This window comes from Tupaia chinensis, unplaced genomic scaffold (genome assembly GCF_000334495.1).
Source record: "Tupaia chinensis unplaced genomic scaffold, TupChi_1.0 Scaffold143902_1, whole genome shotgun sequence".
Taxonomy (NCBI): Eukaryota; Metazoa; Chordata; class Mammalia; order Scandentia; family Tupaiidae; genus Tupaia; species Tupaia belangeri.
Genome location: NW_006203753.1, coordinates 111,079 through 120,982, shown reverse-complemented (window position 1 = coordinate 120,982; position 9,904 = coordinate 111,079). Strand labels below are relative to the sequence as shown.

General features: G+C 41.8%; 1 long non-coding RNA gene and 1 pseudogene across 2 annotated transcripts; one reads left to right on the top strand and one right to left on the bottom strand.

Moving 5' to 3' along the window:
- Nucleotides 1-9,587, top strand: LOC106733493 (uncharacterized). 2 transcript variants are annotated; one of them, XR_001369544.2, is made up of 4 exons: nucleotides 1-306; nucleotides 7,058-7,235; nucleotides 8,098-8,393; nucleotides 8,830-9,587. It is a non-coding gene; the product is annotated as an uncharacterized LOC106733493 (long non-coding RNA). The 2 variants fall into 2 exon arrangements; XR_001369547.2 differs by having other exon boundaries at nucleotides 8,199-8,393; nucleotides 8,830-8,922.
- The window catches only part of LOC102468865 (olfactory receptor 2M5-like), a 3,321-nt pseudogene continuing 2,342 nt past the window's right edge, over nucleotides 8,926-9,904 (bottom strand).

Here is a 9,904-nt window from a genome sequence, read left to right as displayed (position 1 = left end):
TCCAAGTTCCTTACCTTCCATAGCACATTCTGAATCTGAAGATCAGGACCTACTATTCTGAGAAAAATCTTACAGAACTAGAGAAGTAAATGTAATCGCTCATTTAAAAAAATCTAGTAAATGTGGCTGACTAAGAGGTATGAATTATACTTTCTATTTTGAAGACTTTCTGTGTTCTGAAGTGAAGAATAGAGGAAAAGAGAGAAGGGAACAGAAGAGAGAGTACATGTGGGAAGTGGCTGTGGATTTAAGGAATGAAGATGGTAAAGTGACATGAGCATGGGATTCCATCTTGTTGGCATAAAGGTAAGGTCATCCTCTCACTAGAGGAGAGCCTTTAAAACAGAAGAGGATAGACAGAGAGATGAAAAACCCAGAGACCTATCAGCCTGAATCTTTAAACACCTAGCACTGATGGAGGTGGACAGCAGCTACATTTTGTAGGCTGCTAAAAACAAAGACAGCAGGTGACTTAGAACTGAGTTGCATCATGAGGGTAGACCAGAACTCCCATTTGGATGAACTTTGTCATCAGAACGTCTATCCCTGAGGTCTTTGTCCTTAGTCTACAATTACATAGTTTGTATAATTGTGGCAGTCTCTTTGACAATTTTCTTTTTTTAGAGAGAATTTTGCTGTAGGATATGTGCAGTCACTGGAGAGACAGAGAGACAGAAAGTGAGAAATCACCTCCTAGGAGGATGGCCTTGATGTAATCCCTTCTCCTCCTCCATTTTCCTTTCGGGATTTTGGGCATGCACGCATATGAGCTCTGCATGAGTTTCAAGCTGCCAGGTCCAGGACTCAAACTGCTGTCGACTACGTGTGAGTTCAGTGTTGTAAATTATGGCATCTGCTGGTCCCACTATTTTTCTTTCTTAATTCAGGAAATGTAATCTTTTAATTTATAAAACTTACAATAACTAACCCACAGTAAACCAAGTTGTAGGACCCTGAAATTCTAAATAAAATACTTTTTTCAGAACTAGCAGTTGGGTAGGACCCTGAAATTCTAAATAAGATACTTTTTTCAGAATTAGTAGTTGGTGTAATGGTTATGTCACTGGGCTCCCATGTAATTGACCTTGGTTCTAGTCCTGGACCTGGTGGTTTAAACTCATGCCAGGCACATGTACATGCATGCCCAAGATCCCGAGAAGAGAATGAAGGAGAAGGGATTGCAGTGTGACCATTCCCCCAGGGGGTGATTTCCTGCTTTCTGTCTCTCTCTGTCTTTCTGGGGAGTGCATGCACCGTATAGCAAAAATCTCTCCAAAAAAACATTTTTTTTCTTTAATTTTGTTCATGGCTTGGAAGTGTCTTCCTGTTCTACATTTTCAATTTCTAAGCATTCCTGTCTTCAAAAATTAAAATAAAATCAAACTTTCTTAAAGAAATATTGTCTGCATATTTAAGGCCCCACCTCATCATTTGATTACTCTCTTGGTATGTAATCATGTTGTCTTTCTTTTTGTTTGTTTTTGCCATAGGATGCATGTGTTCCCAAGAGAGAGAGTGGGAACTGAGGAATCGCCATCCCCATGGGGGGCTAGCCACAACATAATCTCTTCTATATTCTCCTCTTGGGACTTTGGGCATGCACGCACATGTGCTCACTGTGATTTTCAAGCCACCAGGTCTGGAACTCGAACCAGGCAGCTGGCCATGTGTGATCCAGAGCCTTAACCACCATGCCACTGGCTGGCCTAACCAGCTTGTCTCTCTAATAATTTGGAATATAAGAAAAATGTCAATAACACAAAATGATGTGTATAATGAAACTACAAAACACAATATGAAAATCAAATTCTAGGGTTACTTTAAAGGAAGTAAGACCCCCTTCCCCCTCTTTTACAATAACCCCCAAGTGCCCTCACTCAACTCTTTGAAAAAAAGAAAACAACTCAGAGCACAGGTGCTGCAGTTTGAATACGTATTCATATGTTCAACCACTGCAGCAGGAGTAAGAGGGTAACACCTTAAACTGATCATGGTGTTGACAGATGGGCTTTCGGGGAGAGGTAGCAGTTTTGTGGTTAGGGTGGATAGGCATGGCAGAGTTTTTAAAATTTTTTAATTAATTGACTAATTAATCTATTTTTAGAGATTTTTGCTATATATGTGTGCACTCACAGGAAAGACAGAGAGAGAGAGAGAGAGAAAGTGAGAAATCACCCCCTAGAGGGGATGGTCACACCGTAACCCCTTCTCTATTTACCTCCTGGGATTTGAGGCACGCATGCACATGCATTGGGTAGGATTTTCAAGTCACTGGATCCGGGGCTCTAATCGTGACCTGCCACGTACCCCGTGTGCCATGTGCTGGGCCCTGTCTTCTTATCCTGCAGACACAGACCCAAGTCTGTGAGCCCGACCACCATGGTGAAGGCAGCATCACTAACCAGCCGAGTGGCCCACACCGTGCGGAGTCCCCTGCCTCTCTGGCTCCTCGCAGATCCTGACAGCCTGCTTCCTGTTCTCTCACTTGCAATCTGTGTTGCTTTAGTGACACACCGAATTTTCAAGGGATTATTTTTATTTTATTTATTTATAGATCAAGTTTTGTGTGCTAAGATAAAATTTTATATTATATTTGACTATGTCCTTTCCTTTATATAGATAAATATTTTAAGATTTTTGCTATAGAGTATGTGTGCTAGTCAGAGAGAACCCCCAGGGTGAATGGCCACTCTGCAATCCCTTATCCTTCATTCTCCTCTCAGGATTTTTTTTTTTTTTTGAGAGGTTTTTGCTATAGGGCGCATGCACTCACCAGACAGACAGAGAGAGGCAGAGAGACAGAAAGCGAGAAATTACCCCCCGGGGGATGGCCATGCTGCAATCCCTTCTCCTCCATTCTCCTCTTGGGATCTTGGGCACACACGCACACGTGTAAGTCTAAGCCACCTGGTCCGGGACTCGAACTGTGGTCAACTACAGGGAGTCCAGTGACATAGCCATTACGCTAACTGCTGGTTCCTCCTCTCAGGATTTTGAACATGCACGCACATGTTCCTGGTATGAGTTTCAAATCGCTGGGCCCGGGATTCGAACCACAGTTGGCCATGTGAGTAAGTTCAGCAACAGCCATTACACTAACTGCTGGTCCCAGTCACTCTGTTCACTCTAGGCAAAAAGGAGAAGGCAAGTTTCCAATATAGAGAGGAGTTCAAAATGGAGGCCTGCTCCAAAATAGACCCCCTTCTCAGCCTCGATCATTGACTGAGAAGCAGCTGGACTTGCCAGTAACACTATTTTTTAGGTCAGGTACCAAAAAGGTAAAGAAATATATGATTGTTTAGGTTTTTTAATTATTTTGAATTTTATTATTTTTACAGCGTACTAATACTTTAAGAAAATCATGTTGTTACAGAGGATCAAATTTTAGTTTTAGATCAGTAAACATTTTGGTATTAAGGCTTAATGTTTAGTACACTTATAAATAATTCCTTCCAAAGGAATCAAATTCCTTTCATAAAATCACAATTCATAAATCCCTGCAGCTTCCTGAGCCCCTTCACAACTCAGAGGGCCTGGGGTGAGTCACAGCCAGGCATTAAGAGACCATTTTGACTCATTGATAGCAGGACTCTTCCAACATCCTGTAGTATCTCATGACTGTGTGCACGCCCCCTGATCTCTGTTACAAGCCCCCCCTGCCCACCCCCCACACATGTCCTGCCTTTTTAGACCAGACCAATGGAAAGCTAGCTCTTCACTAAATTCTTAACTTTGTCTCTCACTCTCAAAATCAAATAAAAGGAACCCCTGCCTGTACCTGCTGACCCAGAGAAGAGGCATGTTTTCCTCCTCTCCAGGACCAGGTCCCTCATTTGTGCTTAAAAATAAACCACATTAATTATTATTTTTGCTGAGTTGTCTACTTCACTCGACAAGCCCTTCTCCCTATTCTGGAATAATCTAACCATTTTACTTTAGGACAAAAATTTTACTTTATCACACAATTTTTTTCTATACAGAGACTATTTTACTTCCTCTTAATGCTTCTTACTAGACATGGACCTTCAGGATTGGTTTCTGTAGTGCCGTGATTAAGCCCTGCACAGAGGAAACCGGACCCCACGTCTCAGCCAGGGCTTCAGTCTCAGCCCCCGGATCAGGCCGTGTGTGTGTGTGTGTGCCCTGGGCCTTTCTGGATGGCAAACTGGATGAGAGGCCTGTGCTCACCCAGGCCCACTGCAGGGGGCTCCCCTCTCTCTGTCTCTTTCTAGCTCTCGAGTGTGTGTGCAGCCTTCAGCATAAATAAGTACATCTTCATACCTATAATTTTCTCTCCATATCACTATTCTACTTATTGTTTTCTTTCTACCTTGTTTCTTCTTGAAATAAATTTGCTATTAAAAAACTTATTCTCAGAACCAGACAAAACATTTTAAATGAAGAACATATTCTTATGCCTTTCTAGTAAGTTTTAAATAAAAACATTAATTTTTGGTAAAGTTTACATAGACTATACATATATGTGTGTGTGTGTGTGTGTGTGTATATGCTACATACTTATATATATATATATATATATATATATATACACACACACATATATAGTACACATAATTAAGTATACATAAGAATTTTTAACTATGCTTTTGCCACAGCATGAGTGCACTCACCACAGAGAGACAGAAAAAGAGAGAGAGAGAGAGAGAGAGAGAGAGGAAAAATGAGAAATCTCCCCCTGGGAGTCTATCCAGGCCATGGTCCCTTTTCCTCCATTCTCCTCTTGGGATTTTGGGTAATGCCTGCACACATGCTCGATATGTTTTTCAGGACTCTGTGTCTGAGACTTGAACTGTGGAGTCAGCCAAGTAGGATTCAGTGTCTTTCCCACCATGCCACTCACTGGCCTAGAATTTTAAACTCTTAGTATCCTTAATTCCTAGGAAGCAAACAATTTTAAATGGTTAAATATGAGTATAAGTATTTTATAACTTTAAAAAACACGCTTTTTAATAGATCAATTTTTTAATGCAAAACAGAGCAATTTGTTAATATACTCAAAATTTTTTTTGTTTCTATAAAATTCAAAAAGTCAGAAGTTGATTAATTTAAAACTTTGTTAATCAGAATATTTTAACTAGCTTAAAATGACTCAGATATTTATGAATATCTATTATTTAAGATGTGAAATTACATAAAAGTTTATTTATAAACATTCCACTGTGGTGAAGCCACACTCGGAGAAATAGGAGAACTTCATGACCTTTATCAGGTCGGCAGGCACAGAGGATCCAGCACTCTCCCCTCTGCTGTCCACTAGGCTAAGATTCTTTTACAGGGACAGTTGACAAGGGAGCCTGGGGTGGGCCCAGCTGAGCAAGCTTTGGGCAAGAGCTGGAAGTAAGGCATGGGGGCACCTTAGTTAGGTAAGGGGAGGGTTTCTAGCAGCTCTGGGGAAAGGGCCTCCTGTCCAGGCTGGAAAGGGCCTCCTGTTTGGGACAGATAGCTGTGAGGCTGGTGGCCGCCCAGTAGGTAGTTTTTCACTTTTTCTACATCACCACTAAAATCAGTAATTTGTTTTTTAAATCACTATGTCTTGATTACTTGTGAAAATTAAGATTTTAGACAATGCTACTTGCTAGTTAAGTTTTTCTGTTAACCATTTTATAGTATGAGTATTAGATATTCATCTTCAATTTTTGACAACTCAAAAGATACAGCTATTTTTAACTAAACCAACAGTATTATTATTAATTAAATACATTATCAAACCAGTAAAACTGGGAAAAATGTAGACTGAGAATTTTAAGATATTTTCATTTTTATATTATTTACAAATTTGAGAACAGTTTATTAATTACTTAAGTCACATGGTCTTAAAAAGCACTTGGATATATTTGTACGAATTTTCATTAATATTTTTTAAAGAATTATTTAACTTTATTTATTTATAATTTGACCAGAGAGGGACAAAGTGAGAGAATGTGAGAGAGAGAAAGAGAGGGAAAGTGAGGAAGCAAGGTGCCATGTCCAGAACTTGAACCGTTGTCTGCCATGTGTCTGGCACCCTTCACCACACCACCTGCTGGCTCCAGAATCCTCATTAATCTTTAAGCCAAAACAAACAGCATTCTTACAGAATTTTACCAGGTATATACAACATACAACTTATTATATGTACACATGTGCAAACGCACATGAACACATACAAATACTCATAAACAAAAGATCTTACAGTTTTATTTACTCTTATGGAGGTTGGAGATCAAAAATTAGGATAGTCATTTCCACAGAAGTTTCTTTTTAAAAATTTTTTTAAAGGTTTTTGCCATAGGGTGGGTGCACTCGCCAGACAGATATAGAGACAGTGAGAGAAAACGTGAAAAATCAACCCACGGGGGGTGGCCACCCCGCGACCCCCTTCCCCCCCAGGACTCTGGGCACTCGCGCACAATTGCCAGGTGCCATCTCGAGCTGCCAGGTCTGGGACCTGAACTGCAGTCAGCCATGTGGGTCCAGGGGCCCAGCCACCATGCCACCTGTCGGCCCCATAGCAGTTTGTTTTTAAAACAACATCTTTAACTTTTGAAAAAAGGTTTTATTTGAGTCTAGGGGATATTTCTCAGAAGTATTTATTTTAATCAGAACTGGCCGAATTCTTCATGTGGCCTTGAATTCTTTATCTTTTTTTTTTTTTTTTTAAGATTTTTGCCATAGGGTGCATATGCTTGCTAGAGAGAGACACACACATACACCCAGAGAGGAAAAGTCAGAAATTACTCCCCAGGGAGATGACGACACTGCAATTTTTTCTCCTCCATTGTCCTCTTGGGATTTTGGGAATGCACGCACATGCACCCAGCGTGATATTCAAGCCACTGGGTCTGGGGCTCAAAGTGCAGTCAGCCGTGTGGGAGTCCAGAGCCTTAACCACCACACCACCTGCTGGCTCTGAACTCTTTATCTTAACAAAAATAAAAGCAGATTTAAAATAAGCAGAAGAAAAAAGAAGTTACATAGAAAGAGGGAAGGTTTGTAAGTTAAGTACGATTGTAATGTTGAATATTTTTATAATACGCATAAATTATTTTTAATATAGTTGTTCAGTGATGAAAAGAATGTGCACAAGACTGTAATAAGCTCAATGGAGCCCAGAATGGAGAGTGTTACGGCAAGACGGACTTTTTAGAATCTCATTCCATTTCTTATCAACCTCCTGGGAGCAAAGAAAATCCTGTATCTTCCCAGATCTTAGAGGATGTCCAGAAAATAATCAGGTAGTAAAAGATCCAAACTATTTACAAATGTGTGCAATGAAAACGAGACTAAAACTGAGTTCATTAGAGGAGACATGTGTTGCTCATGTTCAGGGGAAAAAAAGCAAAAGAAAATCCAGACATAAAATAGAATCAGTGGGCAACTTACAAAAATTTAGCTGAAAATGAAACCAAAATCCAGCAAAACAGAAACTGCCCACCTTACATGTGAACGTTCAAAATGACCAAGTTTCTACCAGGACCTTTATTTAGAATATGAATTTTCCATGAACTCTTTGAAGACAGCCCACATACCTCTCCCACTGTTGTTGAATGCTATTTTTATAATAAATAGAAGAGCAAAGGAAAAATTAGAGGAGTATAATTATCACTATAAATAGTTGATTCATTAGACAGAAATGTTAAAAGTTTTCAGAAATTTCTAAAATATTTAATTGAGATAATCATTTGGACAATTATTTATTTAATTTTATCATTATTAGTAAATGTACTATAGTGCATGAGCATTCGCCAGAGAGCGAGCGAGCAAGAAAGTGAGAAAGCAAGCTGCCAGGTCTGGGATTCACACCGCAGTTGGCCATGTGAGAGTCCAGCGCCTTAACTACCATGCCACCTGCTGACCCCTCATTTGGACAATATTAATGTTTTATCACATATGTGCCAAGATAAGAGATTACAATTGCATTTTATTTGCATTTTATTATTATTTTCTGTGACTTTGGCTATTTAAGGTATCTGGGTACATGTGAGAAGTGAATACCAAACTGTTTGCCACTATCAGTACACCCAGGTGTGACTATTAAGTGGCAAGATAGAGTGATTCTTCGGAAGAAATGATGACACATAATTATTTGACTTTCAGCAATCAAAGGGCAAGATCCTTGGATTAGCTTAGCGTTGCCTGCTGATAGATCTCTACGAAAGGACTGAGTGTTCCCTTAGGTCACAGAGACTCTTCTGTAGGTCTTGAGAAAGCAGCTACCAAAGTTGTCAGCCTACAAACAAACAATGTCTACAAGCACAGGAGGTTGGAGATGGCCCTGAGCTTCAGATGGAGCTGAGTCGTACCCTCGGGTGACTGAGCAGAAGACCCAGCGAAGGCATTTGGGACTTCTCATCCAACACACGGTGACAAAATAAAGACTTCAGGTATAGTTGGTAAGTTTGTGGTAGTAGTTATGCATAAAAAGAAAACTAATATGGGGGCCAGCAGGTGATGTGGAGGTTAAGGCTCTCACATGCGGGCTCTGTGGTTGGAGTCCCAGGCCTGGCAGTTTGAAAATCACATGTGCATGCCCAATTCTCAAGGGGAGAATGGAGAAGGAATTACAGCATGGTCATCTTCCTGGGTGGGCGGGGGTCCGTTCTCACTTTCACTCTTTCTCTCTCTCTCTCTGTCCTCTTTGGTGAGTGCATATGCCCAACTGCAAAAACTAACACTAAAAAAATATATAAATAAAACTAATAGGTTCAAAATGTTACAATGAACCATTAACAGGACAGAGAGTATTTAAATGAAGGATTAGCAGTTTTTCTTCATAGAAACATCGAGAGTTCTGGAACTGCATTTAATGTAATATATTTGCCACCACAGACGTACCTATGGACATGCCATACATGAACAGTATGCAGTCTTCAGAAGACCTGGACTTCACCATTACTACTCGATCACATCACCAGTGAATCAGTGAAGACTGTTTAATGTGATCGAGTGCAGTAACTACTCACAGAGCCAGGGCACCGAGGGCTGCAGAGTCCACACCGAGAGGTCCTTCTCCTGGGTCTAAAACTGATGCAGAAGAGGAAGGAGGCAGATGGAGCTCCGGGTCTCCCACACCTGCAGGACAGTGTCCCTCCCAAGACAGGGGGTGCACCTGAGGGTCCCACTGACACTGCTCTTTTGATCCAGCTAACTAAATTGCACTCATCTTCATAATGATCTTAAGGTCATACCTACTGGTTTGTTGAGGACTGACTGGTCATTCATTTAAGAGTTGAGCCCTTCCAAGCAGAATTCTTGGTTGAGATGAAGTCGAGCACTTGCTAGGAGACACAGGGTCTAAAGTGAGCAGTGAGGCCCTAGGATGCAAGTGTGTCAGGGGTTCAATGGTACAAGGCAAACCACACGGGCGTGTATTTTCTAGTGTAACCGCTATTTACAGCCATAAATTGAACTTCTCACCAACACTATGATATGTTTTTGAAAAAGCAACAGCACAAGCAGGTTCATAGTTTCTTACCCTTATGAGGTTGCTGGTAAATCTGCAAAGATGGGTAGAACCAGCGGCCGACCGCGCGACACCAGCGCACACTGAGCAGCGGAGCGTGTGGGAGGAGGAAAGCTCGGGCAGACTGCGGCCAGCTAGCCCCTGGACTGGCGCACCCCCAGCACCTTCCCCAGCGCCCTGGCCACGTCCCTGTTCCTCAGGCTGTAGATGAGCGGGTTCAGCGAGGATGGTGTAGAAGGCCGACACCGCCCTGTCCTGGGCCGCCGAGCGCCCCGACGTGGGCCGCATGTACACGAACATGGCCGCGCCGTAGTACAACGCCACCACCGCCAGGTGAGACGAGCAGGTGGCGAAGGCCTTGCGGCGGCTCTCCCCGGACCCCATGCGGACCACGGCCTGAATGACGCGCGCGTAGGACGCGCCGATCACGGCGACCGGCAG